We start from the raw sequence: 14,870 nt of genomic DNA on the forward strand, positions 1-14,870 counted from the left end.
CACCTATTGCACAATGCCTGCAGAGGACAGAAGAAATGGTCAGATCCCCTGGACCTAGAGTTACAGACAATTGTTAGCTGTCATGTGGTTGCTGGGATTCGAACCCGGGTCTTCTGAGAGAACAGTCAGTGTTCTTAACCACTGAGCCATTTGATGGGACAGAATCTGTGTAAAGCCTCTATCATGCTTAGGCAAATCTAAATGATTCTGACCAGCATGTAAAACGAACCTGTAAAATAATAGAACACCCTATAAGAGATATAAAAAAGACCAGACAGAAGCAAGGGTCCAGTTGGCTTACTCGAAGACAAATGTGGCAAGACTTATGTCAAGCCCAAATCCCCAGAGACAAAATTGATAGAAAACCAAATTAGGTACTATGGTGTTTCTGAAATGTTTTAAAACCAGAAGAACAGTTTACAAAGGACATTCGAAGGATAACAACTGTACAGGGGCTGGTTAAGAATCTCCAAGGATTAAATAAGATGAATTCCTCTTCTGATAAAGGTTATACTAGGGGTGGAAGAAGGTTTTCCCACCAAGTTCTCCCCCAGCAACTTGCTGTGGTCAATGGGAAGGTGACATATATGGCTACAGTCAGGAAGCAGATCCAGAGCCTGTCTGATTAAGGGAACCAACAAGTGCAGCAGGACAAGAGAAGCCCCATGCCTGCTTAGCCCAGTGCAGGGTCAGGCAACTTGAGCCAACACCTGTAAGTGTATCAAGAATAAAAGACTCCAAAGGGATAAGTAAAAATGGTAAAGAGCTATCCAAATTAATGCCTTGTACCCATGCTATGGTACCTAACAAGAATCTATGGAGGAAACAGTTAATATGAATGCACAAAACCTTTCCATGCTGTGTGAGACCTTGTCTATGATTGATTTAATATATAATGTTAACCTTCCTTTGAGTGTTTTACAGATGTGAAACCCATTTGAAAGATACCTGAGGAAGCAAAGGCCAGCTATAGCTGTAAGACTCTTGGGAGTTTTATGTAGGTTGGGTAAGATGAAGACAGAGACTCCCAAACAATACAACTGTTAAGAAAATCTACAGTACCAGGGGTGGGTAGCCCCCCTATGAGCTGTTGGTCAAAGGGAGATCCTAGAGGTCCTCCAATTCACCAGGGACTGACTCCCTGGGGACCTGGGGTGAGATCACTGGCCCCGGAGGTGAGATCAAATGCTAGGGGGTCTATGGGCATGGCACGGTCTGATAAGGTGGGCTCTGAGTCATGGTGACATGGGCCTAGGTACTGGATACTCATTCCTTTGTAAGTTAATAATCTCACGTAAAATATATTGTTTGTCTGATTGCACAGGAGACATAGAGAGAATTTGGGCCACAGAATTGGCATAGTCTGACAGGATATGACAAAAATGAGAACGAGTTTTAGAAGGGCACTAATGGTGGTGCTGATGTGGTTTTTTCAATGGGTTACTAAAAAGAGGCCAGCCATGCAGAAGTGGGGGCTACACCTATGTGGTAAATGTAAGGATATGTTGCAGGTATGTGAAGATTTGTTAAAAGTTACCCAAAAGTTAGAAAATCTTTTACCTTCTCTAGACTCAAAGGAAGTGCCAGAGAAAGAGAGTGGCCAATTTGCATCATAAAAGATAGGCCCCAGGCAGGAGAAGCTGAAAATGCCACACTGGCAGACCTAGTTGCAGAGCTGGAGAGAGAAAAAAGGTGGGACACTTTGACTTGTGTAAAGTCCAAGGACTCAGAGAAAAAGAGAGATAATAGTAAAAAGGCTAACTGTACGATAGCTAGGAAATAGTCCATGCTAAAACTGTTAAAACTAGGGAAAACTTACAAGCAAGTAAGCAGAGAGCACCTGGCCATGTGGCTTGTGAGAGTATGGGACATGGGAGCAAATGACGTCAGTCTAAATCCTTCAGAAGCTTCAAAGCTGTTATATAACCACCCATGCATCCTTGTGATATAGGCTGTTCAATTTAGTCCAATGCAGGGGGGAGTAGTCCTTAATGGGATGGCTGGTTGAAGGCATTAAAGATACATGGTTGTCACCAAGGGAGACTAACATGATTATCAGGGGCTGGAGGATGATAAAAGAGGGGCACCATTACTGAGAGAACTAGGTATGAGAAAAGCAATATATGATGTCCAGTTCACTGGGCCAGATGAGACTGTGTTCACCAGAGATATGAACGAGAGCTTAATTCAACTGGGGCCTCAAGAAAGGAATGGGGCTTTAATGGCTTTACTAAGCCCTTTGATGAGACAGGATCTTTTTAAAGTGAGACAGGCTTTGGCAAATCTAAATAATTCTGACCCGCATGTAAAACATGTCTGTGAAATAACAGAACACCCTATAAGAGATATAAAAAAGACCAGACAGAGGAAATTGTCCGCTTGGGTTACTCAAAGACAAATGTGGCAAGACTTAGGTCAAGCCCAAATCCCCAGAGACAAAATTGATAGAAAACCAAATTCAGTACTAAGGCATTTCTGGAAGGCTTTAAAACCAAAACAATTTACAAAAGACATTCAAAGGATAAAACCTGTCCCAGGGTGGTTAAGAATCCCCAAGGATTAAATAAACTGCATTTCTCTTCTGATAAATGCTATACTAGGGGTGGAAGCAGTTCTTCCCACCAAGTTCTACCCCAGACCAGGTGTGGTCAGTGAGGAAGATGTAGCTACAGTCAGGAGGCAGACTCAAAGCCTGTCTGACTCAGGAAACCAACAAGTGCAGGGGGGACAGGAGAAGCCCCTTGCCTCCTTAGCCCAGTACAGGGTAAGACAACTTGAGCCAACACCTGTAAGTGTATCAAGAATAAAAGAATCCAAAGGGATAAGTAAAAATGATAATGAGCTAACCAAATTAATGCCTCATACTCATGCTATGGTACCTAACAAAGATCTATAGAGAAAACAGTTAATACGAATGCACAAAACCTTTCCATGCTGTGTGAGACCTTGACTATGATTTATTTAATATATAATGTTAAACTTCCTTTGAGTGTTTTACAGATGTGAAACCCATTTGAAAGATACCTGAAGAAGCAAAGGCCAGCTATATACAGCTATTAAGAAAATCTACAGTACTAGGGGTGGGTTGCCCCCCTATGAGCTGTTGGTCAGAGAAAGCTCCTGGAGGTCCTCAAATTCATCAAGGCTATTGCCATTAATGTCAGTTGTACACTAGAAAGGTCGGTAAGGCCATGTTGCTGGGGACACTGCATGCTGTGAGCACAGGAGAAGAAGAAGAGATGAAACCGAACCTAAGCCAAAAATCTTTGTGCCACTGGATGAATGATGTTCATATTGCCAGAAGGCTCTATACAGATGCTTGGGGAAGAACGGAGCCCCTATAAGTCTACTCAATGATGGACCCCATGTGCTGCACACTATGAACATGCCAAGCAATACCTGCAAATGCAATAATGGCTCAACCACATAAGTATAACTGACAAATTTCTAATTGGATAAGGCCCACTCTTAGGAGTGGAACACACATCTGGTGCTGTAGGCCAGGCCAACGCCTTTTGTTGAGAAAGGCTACAGGCCCTAGTGGAGAAGCCATCATAAGTATATTATTTAATGAGTATAACACACCTACTGGGCTATCTTTAGGCATTTGTATTTACATTCATATTTGTTTAAATGTGTCTACTTCCTTCCATTTGTCTTTATAGTAAAAGAATAGATCAGTGGCCATGGCCTAAGGATGACTAATGGGGAGTCCCAAGAAGCCACTATCTCGCCATGATACAAGAGAGATTGCCCTACATCTATGACCCCCTCCAAGGCTCAGGGACTTTAGCGGAAGATGGACAGGAAGGTTGTAAAAGTGGAGGAAAGGGGGGGAGTGTCTCCCAATTGGCTGGTTCCTCCAATGGTCTGGGCCTGACACAGAGCAGGAACTAGGAAGAGAAGCCAGGAGCCATCTTGGGATGGAAGCCAGGAGCCGCCAGTAGAGCATGGTGGTGTAGAAAACATGAAGCCAGTGCAATAACTCAAAGACAGAATGGACTGACTCCCTGTGGACCTGGGGCGAGATCACTGGCACTGGAGGCATGAGTGAATGCTAGTGGGGCTATAGGCATGGCACCGTCTAATAAGGTGGGCTCTGAATTGCAGTGGCACAGGGATAGGCACTGGGTACTCATTCCTTTGTAAGTTAATAAACTCACATAAAATATATTATATGGTTTGTCTGATTGTGCAGGAGACCCAGAGAGAATTCGGGACACACAGTTATACACTAGAAAGGTCAGTAAGGCCATGTTGCTGAAGACACTGCATGTTGTGAGTGCGGGAGAAGAAGAAGAGATGGAACTGAGACTAAGCCAAAAAACTCCATGCCACTGGATGGATGACGTTCATGTTGCCAGAAGACACTATGCAGATGGTTGGGGAAGAAAGGATCTCCTATAATTCTACTCAACAATAGACCCTGTTGCTGCACACTATGAACATGCCAAGCAATACCTGCAAGTGCAATAATGGCTCAACCAACATACATACAACTGACAAATTTCAAATTGGATAAGGCCTGCTCCTAGGGGTGGAACACACATCTGGTGCTGTAGACCAACCCAACGCCTTGTGTTGAGAAAGGCTACAGGCCTAATGGAGAAACCATCATGAGTACACTGTTTAATGTATATAGTACATCTACTGGGATATTTTCCAGGCATCTGTATTTACATTCATATTTGTTTAAATGTGTCTACATCCCTCTGTTATCTTTATAGTAGAAGAAACACCTCTGAGATAGATCAGTGGCCACAGCCTAAAGACAGCTAATGGGGAGTACCAAGAAACCACTATCCTGCCATGATACAAGAGAGATTGCCCTACATCTGTCACCCCCTCCAAAATTCAGGGACCGTAGTGGAAGATGGATGGGAAGATTGTAAAAGTGGAGGAAAGGGGTGAGGTGTCTCCCAATTGGCTACTTCCTCCAAGGGGTGGGGCCTGCCATGGAGCATGGACTACTGAGGGGGGCTGCTGGGAGTCATCTTGGGATGGAAGCTGCGAGCCACAGGTAGCACGAGTGGCGTGAGGCACACACAGCAGCGCAGCAGCTCAAAGACAGAATGGCCTGACTCTTATAGACCTAGGGCGAGATCACTGGCCCTGGAGGCTTGAGCGAATGCTAGCAGTGAATATGGGAGTGGCATGGTCTGATGTGGAGGGCTCTGAGCTGTGGCACGGGACTAGACACTGGGTACTCATTCCTCTGTAAGTTAAATCCACATAAAGATATGTTATATGGATTGCTTGATAGCGCAGGACACTCGGAGGGAACTCGAGCGACAATACCATAAGACAGGGTATACAGAGAGAGAAGTAATGACACACCAGCAACACTGTTAACAAGTATAAGAAAGTTCAAAGGAACTGGGAAACATGAATGGAACCTGTTTTCATAGAAGTCCAGAAATATTCATGTAGACTATAGACATTAAAGGCAAATTCATAACATTGGTAAAGCCTGAACTAAGCTCCTAAACAGCCCTCCTTACACACACACACACACACACACACACACACACATGCACAAACACATACACACACAGAGGAATAATATCATAATAAAAGATGTGCAATTGCGTGGTGCTGACTATGATCTGTCAATATTTTAGGACTTCATTGTTAATGAAAACATATTTAAATGTGAATTATTCCTGAGGATCTTTGAAAAGAATATTAGAAAAATAAAACCATCTGTAAACAACATGTGTAGGCATAACAAAATAAAAAAAATGACAAAATTAAATTTCTTCCTTTTTAAAAAAATGATTATTTGTGGGGCTACAGAGATGGCTCAGCAGTTGAGAAAACTGGAAGCTCTTGCAGAAGACCTGACTTCGAATCCCAGCACCCACATAGCTGTTAACAACTGTCTGTAACTCAAGTTCCAGGGGATTTGACAGCCTCTTCTGTTTTCTGCGGGCATTGCACGACACAGGTGCACTTACTCACATGCGGGTAATAAATGCATACACATAAAATAAAGTAATAAATAAAATGTTAAAAACCCAATATTTGAATTTTTACAATGTGTAATTTTGATTGAATTTTTGTGCATTTACATAATATGCCTTAATCATATCCAGACTCCTTTTTCATTTGTACCCTCTAGAACCCCCACATCCAATTTCATGCATTTTGTCATACATGTTAATGCATGTTAAGTTTGAGTACCAAAATGTTCCTTGGTGTGAACTCATCCACTGGAGACTGTTCAGCCCATCTAGTCATTCCCCAGTCGAAGACCAACTCTCCCTCACTCAGCAGTTATCAGCTGCCAATAGTTCTTCGGCTAAGGTTGGGTCCTGCTTTCCATTTTCACAGATCTATGCATGGTTTTCATCGGCTTGATTTTGCATGGGTGTGGTGCATGCTGACACCATTGCTGTACCTTCATATGAACAACATCCTGTGTCACCAGGAAGACCCTGTTTCCATATGGTCATGTACCACCCCTTCTGGGTCTTAACAATTTTTCATTTCCCTCTTCCATAATGGTCCTTGAGCCCTGGGTGGATTACATCTAATACAGGAGTGCTGTTTGTTCACGAATCCAAGCTCTGAAGACACTGATTATATACACTTTGGTTCTTTGTGCCCTTTTGTGCTCATTGTCTTCTGTGGCATGAGGGAGCTTCACTGATGAGAGTTGAGAGGTACATTAGCAGTCTCTTTACCCATTTTTCTTCTACGTTGTGTGAGCCTTAGGTGTAGAAGCTGCATTGTACATTTTCACTTAGGATTGGGCATATCAGAAACACTTATTATCTGTCTGAACTATTACAGTTGCAGATTCTGTAATAGTCTTCCTTTGTTGCAAAAGAAGCTTCTTTGACAAGTAATGACTGGCATACTTGTTTGTAAAGTAAGGATCCGTGTTTACCATATTATAAGAAATTACGTTTGTGTAGGAATGTGACAGACTTAGGGTTTTCTTTAAGATCTATGACCTCTCCAGCCATGTGTATTTGTTGGCTATGTTTACAGTGTCACACATGAGTTCCCTCCAACTGAGTGGGCTTTAAGTTCAATTAGGTAGCTGTTGATTACCCCCAAGATAAAACTGTCACTACTGCACCAATATAGTTAGCTATGCCTTAAAGCTGTTTCTACCCATTAGCGGATTGTATACTGTCCTCCAAAATTATAAGAGGTAGTTAACAAAAGGAGGTTTCTCTTGTCTGGCTCTGTTTCTTGTTATATAGCCTTCAGCTATACACCTGGACTCATAGAACCATTGTATGTGTAATTTTTCAGTAGGCTTTTGAAATAATACAATTCCCTCTGGTTTTCCACACCAGCTAAACATTATTTATCTCTCCTCTCTCTCTCCCTGTCTAACCTTTCCTCCTCCCTCCCCAGGTAAAGTACCCCCATTTCACCCTACATAATACCTGTCTCCTATGATCTCCCCATTCTTGAGTTCCTTCTTCCCTTTACCCCCATACTTCCTTCCATAACCCTGCTTCCTCCCCTCTCATTTACATACCCCATTTTAGCCATTCCCCAGCAGGAAGATTAAGAGGGGGCCTATGGGCAAAGTGGGGAAAATTTCTTCTTATTGAAGAAATAACAGACACTCTGCATATGCCTTTAGTAGATGAACATTTGGCTACATATTCCTACCTATAGGAATTTCTGCTTTAGAATATATTTGCTAGAACACTTTATTATCTTTAAAATTAATCACAGATATAGCCTCAAAAAAACCCCAAAAACCTAAAGCCCATTAACATACAGGCTTCCTTTGAGTACCATTTTATTTACAGAACTCACTGGCATGGGAACCATCAATCTATTGAATCTAAGTGAAGAAAACCGTGAAGACTGGTTTCTTGTTTGCACATATTCCATTTACATATGTAAAGTTTCGCATTCATGAAAATCCCCATTTGTCAATGCTAGCAATCACCTAATTAAATACACAAATAAGTTCAGGATCTATTGGTTTAAATTGGTTTAACCCTGAAGTATAGTTCAATGAGACCTGAAACATTTGAAGTCCTGCACCAAATAGTAAAATACTTAATATCCCTCAGGATCCCTAATTTTATCACTTATTTGTTTACTTTGTTTTGTTTTGGGATTTTTGGGGAGGTTGTCTTGGAAGCATTTTATGTGCAGGAGAGAGGGATGTGAACATTTTTTATGAAAAAGCTTATAGGAAGCAATTTGTTAACAGAAAAAATCTGAGAAATCCTGTTCACAGATGGCAACCATGCCGACCACCTTTTCTGCAGGTGCTGTCAGAGGGCTTGGGGGTGACACCTTCTTTCATCCAATTTTCATCCTTGAGCAAGCAGAGCTCTGAGGGCTGATTGAGCTCCAGGGGTTTTTTCCTCTTTCCTCCAGTGGCCCGGAGTTTGATATGCAGGGCAGAGATATCTAGCTCCTTATACCTCTGAGTTATATTCTGGCAGCCAACTTGGCTGCGTATGAAGAAGACTCATGTTGGTCAGCCTTCACCTTCATTACACCAGTCACTCAGCAGATGATTTCTTGCCAGAAAGATCTGTGACATGGCCAAAACTATCATCAAAGGAAGCAAATACATGACAGAAAGGAGATATGTTCTCTCCTTCAGCATCCTGAGGTTCAAGGAAGGTGCCTTGTTCTTCCATCTTTTCCTATCCCTTTTGAAGTGCAATGTCTGCACATGGTCTCCATACTCCGCCACTGGAAAGGGTGTGAATTTTTTTAAGAGCAGAGAGGGTAATGGTTTATTTATAGAAGAGTGGATGCCCCATATTTATGGGAGCACCACAGAGTCCACACTCAAATATGTATCCTATGACCTCCTGACAGCCACACATAATTGTGAGAGGAGCCGCATGATGTTCTCAGCTTATATATCTTCTGCCCCTCCCCCTGTATACCCCTAAGGTCAATTGATTGGGTGGGAGGGGTAACTGCCTCACTCCTCGGCTCCTTGATGAGAGGGGGAAGGAGATGTGACTATAGCTTGCTGGCATAGTGGTCAGAGGACATTTTCAGTTAACACTCCACCCCTTCCTCTGACTCTTACATTGTTTCTGCCCACCTCTTCCACAAAAGTCCCTGAGCCTTGAAGAGGGTTGTAGGGGCCATGGGGTGGTGATTTCAAGAAAAGGGAGATGACAGACAAGGCGGAATGAAGAGAGAAAGGAGAAAAATGGAAAAAGAAAGGTGAGGAGGTGGGGAAAGGGAGGGAAGGTTAGAAGAGGACTATGAAGAGGGCTAACACCAAACACCTTTGAAAAAGTCATATGGAAAACAACTACTATAGAAAATTCCTACATTTGTATGTGTAGTAAAGGGGTTTAAATGGATTTATCACAGAACAGGGGGATAATATCTCTCTCAGATATCATTGGCTATCAAATAAAAATCCCATTCCCAGGAACAGATTAACTCTTACTGAGCTATCAGTCAGTGGGGCCACAAAAATATTGCAGGCTGTTGTCATTGCACTTGGTTACCCTCCAGAATGTAATGGTTAGGCCCTATTGCTTAAAATAATGTATACTTCAGTCATAGACCATGGAGAAACCAAGCTGGTACAAATCTGGAAACTTCATGATTTGGGGTAGGTTTCATAGTGCTAGAAGGTTCTCTGCATGCTTCCATGGTAGAAAAGAATTCAATACTCTCAACTGAGTGTGAGCCCTGCAAGTTGCAGAAATGATGAACCTTGAAGGACATGTGCACCAATGCAATAGTGGCATGTGTGTTATGGGAGTAACCAACAACTTTCTAATTGGATTTAAAACCAACTTCACAAGATAAGAATTGTGCCTGATACCATTAACTGAAACAAAAATCCATGGCTGGCTAGGTCAGAACCCCTAAGTTAGTACCTAATACTATGTTTCTGCTAATACACATGGGAATAAACTACCATGTAAGTTCTTTTTCCTTATACCAATACATTAGAGCATCTCTCTACCCTAATCAGAGAACCTTCTTTTGTAATACATAGTGATCAATCTAGAGACCTGCAGGTGGTCAACATACAGAGAGTAATAAACTATGGAGTGCTTAGCTCTAAATGACATATCTATCATACACTCTCTCTTCAAGTCTTGAGGATCACCACAGAAAAGGGGGCAGAAAATTTGAGAGAGCAGTGTACAGGACATCTGCAGTAAAGCTGTATGTTCAGAACATGACACGCCTATTGCACATGTGCACTCACAGCAGCTTTGATTAGATGCACCAGACCTGTATAAGATCAGGTCGCCAAAAACCCTGGCATGAATCAGAGAATAGAACATGACATCTTACCTCTTACTGACAAGCAATATTGATGGTTACTGGCAATGGGAGACTCACTTCTTCTTGGGTGTAACTCCTGAGCTGCTACCCATGCTCCATCGACTGCCCTACACCCATGCACACATTGGCAGCACTAAGTGGAAATCTTGTTCTTCATCAACTCACTTGGAGAAGACATCTAGTTCCTTATCGAACCTTCTGCAGAAGATATCTGTTTCCCCTCTACGAACTGCCTATCTCTCCTCCCCAGATTCCAGGAAGGAGCATGACCTCACCCAATTAGGTACAGTCCACCTTCTGGGATTATCTAGACCCCTATAAATTCCAGTTGTCTCAGAACCCCTATGCACAACCTCCATTCCTGAGGGAGGGAAGGCTGCTTGCCCTTCATGGCTAATAAAGCTGTCTGCATCTGCTGAGGTCGAATTCCATTTCTACTTCTTTATCACATTGCCCTTTCATCCTGAATTCTAACAACTTCCATTCAACTCATAAAGCAGATGAGTAAGTTACGGTTTTGTATAAGATAAAAAATGAAAACACTATGGGGCATTTTGAGGGAAAGGAGTGTGAACAAATAACTCACACCATAAATGACAATGATATGAATTGCAAAAGCTCAGAGGATGCATGGAACTTGAGAGCACATAGGTAGATAAGATACTTTGATATTTTTTCCAAGTGCTAAACCCAAGAAAAATGGTAATATATTCCAGAACTTTTTTTTTAATTTATGGAACTCTATTCAAATGTTTATGCAAAACAGCACACAAAATTTGTATATTATGCACAATATTGAAATAAAGTATTTTTCACAGTGAGTAGAATAATCTGGTAATTTCTTTGAACAATAAAATAACAAGTCTTTAATGACTTATAAATAAGAAAGACATCTGAATAAGGAGCTGCAGGTAACAACTGAATAATCCCAATGCCTCACTTTGCCAAAAAGTTTTAACATACTCACTTTAAGTGATTTACATCAATAAAAGAACATATTGAGGATGTAGTAAAATAAATATCTTCATCTCCAATTATAATATCGAGTTGTTGAATGCAAAACAAAACAAAAAAGTGACAGACAAATATAATTAATAAAATTTCATACAGAAAATAAGTGCATTCATGCTGCAATGAAATTTCTATTTCAGCCACAAATGTTCTGGCATTTCATAGATGGGAAGGTAGTGGACATGGCAGCCCACACCTGTAATCTCAGCATGTGGGAAGGAAGCAGAAGCTGGAGGATTTTCGCAAGCTCAAGGCCTGATCCTCTTAAATAGCAAGTTCCAGTCCAGGCTGGAGGACATAGCAAGATCCTGTCTTCAAAACAAAGCAAACAAACAAAAACAAATGTGGAACAAAAATGTAATCTACATAGGCAATATAGAAAAAACTGTATCACTGGCAACTGACAGGCCAATATTAGTGGATCCTCCCCTAAGTCCATTGTTTACCTATTACATGAACTGGGAATAAGTATAGAAAGGATTTCTTGAAGTCACCAAAGTCTCTTGAGGCTTGTTGAAATACCTACTCTCTCTCTCTCTCTCTCTCTCTCTCTCTCTCTCTCTCTCTCTCTAAAGGAAAGTTAGTTGGGCCCAACTGCATGAGAGTCTTCTGTTCATCATCACAAATTCTCTGATTCAAGAGATTGCAATGGGCATGTCCAGACCAGAGAAAACAGCACACATCTGGGAGGGGGCTTGGTTGCATAACTTTACTCTCAGCACTTAGGAAGTCTGGACAGGAAAATCAAGAGATCAAAGACATTCTTCAGTGTGTAGTGAGTTGGAGGTCAGCCTGGTCTATGAGATCCTGTCCATCCAAAACCAAAAAGCATTCAATGAACCCTAAATCTGAGGACTGTAAGAGTAAGAGAAGTCATATTGGTTCTTTTAAGCCCCAAGTTTGTGGTCTTTCTTGGTGCATCTGTCATAATCTTATACAATAAAATAACATGAATTTGAAAATTTATTTAAAAGCATGTATATTTTAAAATGCAAGAGTTACCAAAATTAACAGAAGTATATAGAATGTCTAATTAGCTCTAAGTCCATTAAAGAAATGTTATTCCTGATTAAGTAAATACCTTTCCAGAAAGAGATTGTCAGGTCCAGATCATCATCCCACTTACAATCTTGATCCATGACTTAAGAAAATAAATTATAAACTTTACCAAAAATTAAACTTTAAAAATATAGAGAGAAGATAAATACATCTTCCAAATAAAAATAAAGCCAGTATTTTCCCCAGATTAAAAACAGAAAATTCTGTTTTAAAACAGATAGCCACATGGCTCACATCTGCCTGTAGCTCCAGTTCCAGAGGATCAGTGCATTTCAATGCAGGATTTAGACATGTGAAGTGGGACCCGTGTCATGCCAAGACTGGTGATATAGATCAGTGACAAAATAAAAATTCACACATTGACCCAAACAGCTAACATCAATTTATTTTGTAGATAGGTACCAAAATAGTTCAGCAGAAGAAAGACAGAAATTCAACAAACACAGCAAAAACCTAGACAGTCATGGGAAATCATTGTGAACCTAAACACTTTGCTTAAAAACACTAACTTGAGGGGGCTACAGAGATGGTTGGGTGAGGAAGAGTGCTTCCTGCTCCTCCAGAGGACCTGAGGTCAGTTCTCACACCCAAGTTGGGTGATTCGCATCCAGGGGATCTGAGCCCATCTACTGGCCCTCTGCAGACACCTCCACATACCTGGTAAACATGCTCACAGAAACACACATAAATTAAAATATCAAAAAATTAAAATACTTAATTAAACAGACATTAATATCAACTAAATATGAAGTCAAGCATAGAAAATGATAAACCAGGCTTCAAAAAATTTTTAAACTTCTTCAATGATACAGTTCAGAACATGAAGAGGCAAGATAGTGCAGGAAAACATATTTATTAAACATACATCTAACAATGGATTTTTATTGAAACTGCATAAAGAACATTAACATTGCTGTAATTAGAAGACAGATAAACCCATCCAAAAAGGAAGCAAAAATGGAAAGTCACTTGACAAAGAAAAAGACACAAGTGACCAATAAGCACAAAAAAATACACTTCTCAGTGATGAATGGGTCACAAAATAAATCAAAATGGAAACATTTTTAAACTACTGGAAATAAAGGAATACACATTACACCAAAACTTCTCAGGCATATTAAAAGGAGTCCTAAGAAGGATATTTATATCTCTAGTTAGCTGCAGGGAAAAAAAATCAGAAAAAACACAAATAAATAGCTTAGTGATATACCTCAAGTGTTTTGGAAAATGTAACACTGAGCGAAACTGCACAGAGGAACAGCACATAGCGGTAGTCAAATTAGGAGTCCTCTGTAAGCTAGCTAGCAAGCCAGTGTTCAGAGAGGGGGCTCATGACCAAAAGAACTCTCTACCCCAAGGAGAAGCAGGGCAGGGCTTATGAAGCTTAAAACCACAATTATATCATGACAGGGTAAGCCAATAATCATAGTTACATCAGATCACCATAGTTACAACAAACCAAGGGCTGGTCAGTTAACAAAGAGATATACAATTAACAAAAAGTTTCATTATGCAAAAAACAAGTTTCTCAGAATGCGGAAACCATAGGCTCCAGAGAGATGCAATTAAAGCTGAGAGGGGGTATGGGCTATCTGGACCTGCTGTCTGGACCTGCTACCTGGCTACTTGTAAGTTTCTAAGTATTGTAGAAACGCTGTACTCCCTTAAAATACCTGCATGAGATGAACTGCCTGGTTGGATGCAGTGCGATGGCTGGGCAAAAACATAGGGTAAATAAGTCAGCTAGAACAAAATGGAGTTAGTTTTGCCATTTCAGAAACAAACCCGAAACGAGTATATGGGAAGAAAAAATAGAAAGCATGGCAGAAATTAATGAAATAAAAGCAAACAAAAATTCATGAATCTAAGAGGTGTTTTTTTTCGGGGGGGCAAAAAAAGTATAACAGACCCTTAGTTGAAAAATGGAAAGAAAAAGAAAGGCCAGGATGGTGGCACATGCCTTTGATCCCAACATTCAGGAGGCAGAGGCAGGTAGATCTCTGTGAGTTTCAGACCAGCCTGGTCTACATTGTGAGTTTCTGGCCACTGGGGCTACAAGGAGACCCTGTGTTAATAAGACCAAAAAAAAAAAGAAAAAAAAGAAATAAGACACCCAAATTCATAAGTTATAAAACATCACATTGTGTGAGTGTGTGTGTGTGTGTGTGTGTATACATATTTTGAGACAAGGTCACTCAGTAGCCCCAGCTGAAATTCACTATACTCACTAATGAGACCAGCTGCTTTTGATTTCACAGAGATCCACCTACCTCTTCCCCCTGAGTGCTGGGATTAAGGGCATGCACTACCACACCCAACATAGATGATAGATAGATAGATGATAGATAGAATATATAAATATATAATAGTTTTAATGCAGTTAACCCAGACAGTGGAATAATGCAACCCCCGGGAGCTATAGGCTAACAAAAAGATATTGCAAGGCATGAGATACCTCCCTTGGGGTTATTGGTCAGGGAGCTCCAAGAGCTGCAAAACAATACAGGCTATTGACTTGCTCTTGGTTGCCCTACAAA

At 41.0% G+C, this 14,870-nt stretch overlaps 1 pseudogene; it reads right to left on the reverse strand.

Moving 5' to 3' along the window:
- Positions 1-8,212: 8,212 nt before the first annotated feature.
- On the reverse strand, positions 8,213-10,355 carry LOC103729811 (annotated as a pseudogene).
- Positions 10,356-14,870: the final 4,515 nt, after the last annotated feature.

Source organism: Nannospalax galili, unplaced genomic scaffold (assembly GCF_000622305.1).
Source record: "Nannospalax galili isolate Female #2095 unplaced genomic scaffold, S.galili_v1.0 scaffold1313, whole genome shotgun sequence".
Lineage (NCBI taxonomy): Eukaryota > Metazoa > Chordata > Mammalia > Rodentia > Spalacidae > Nannospalax > Nannospalax galili.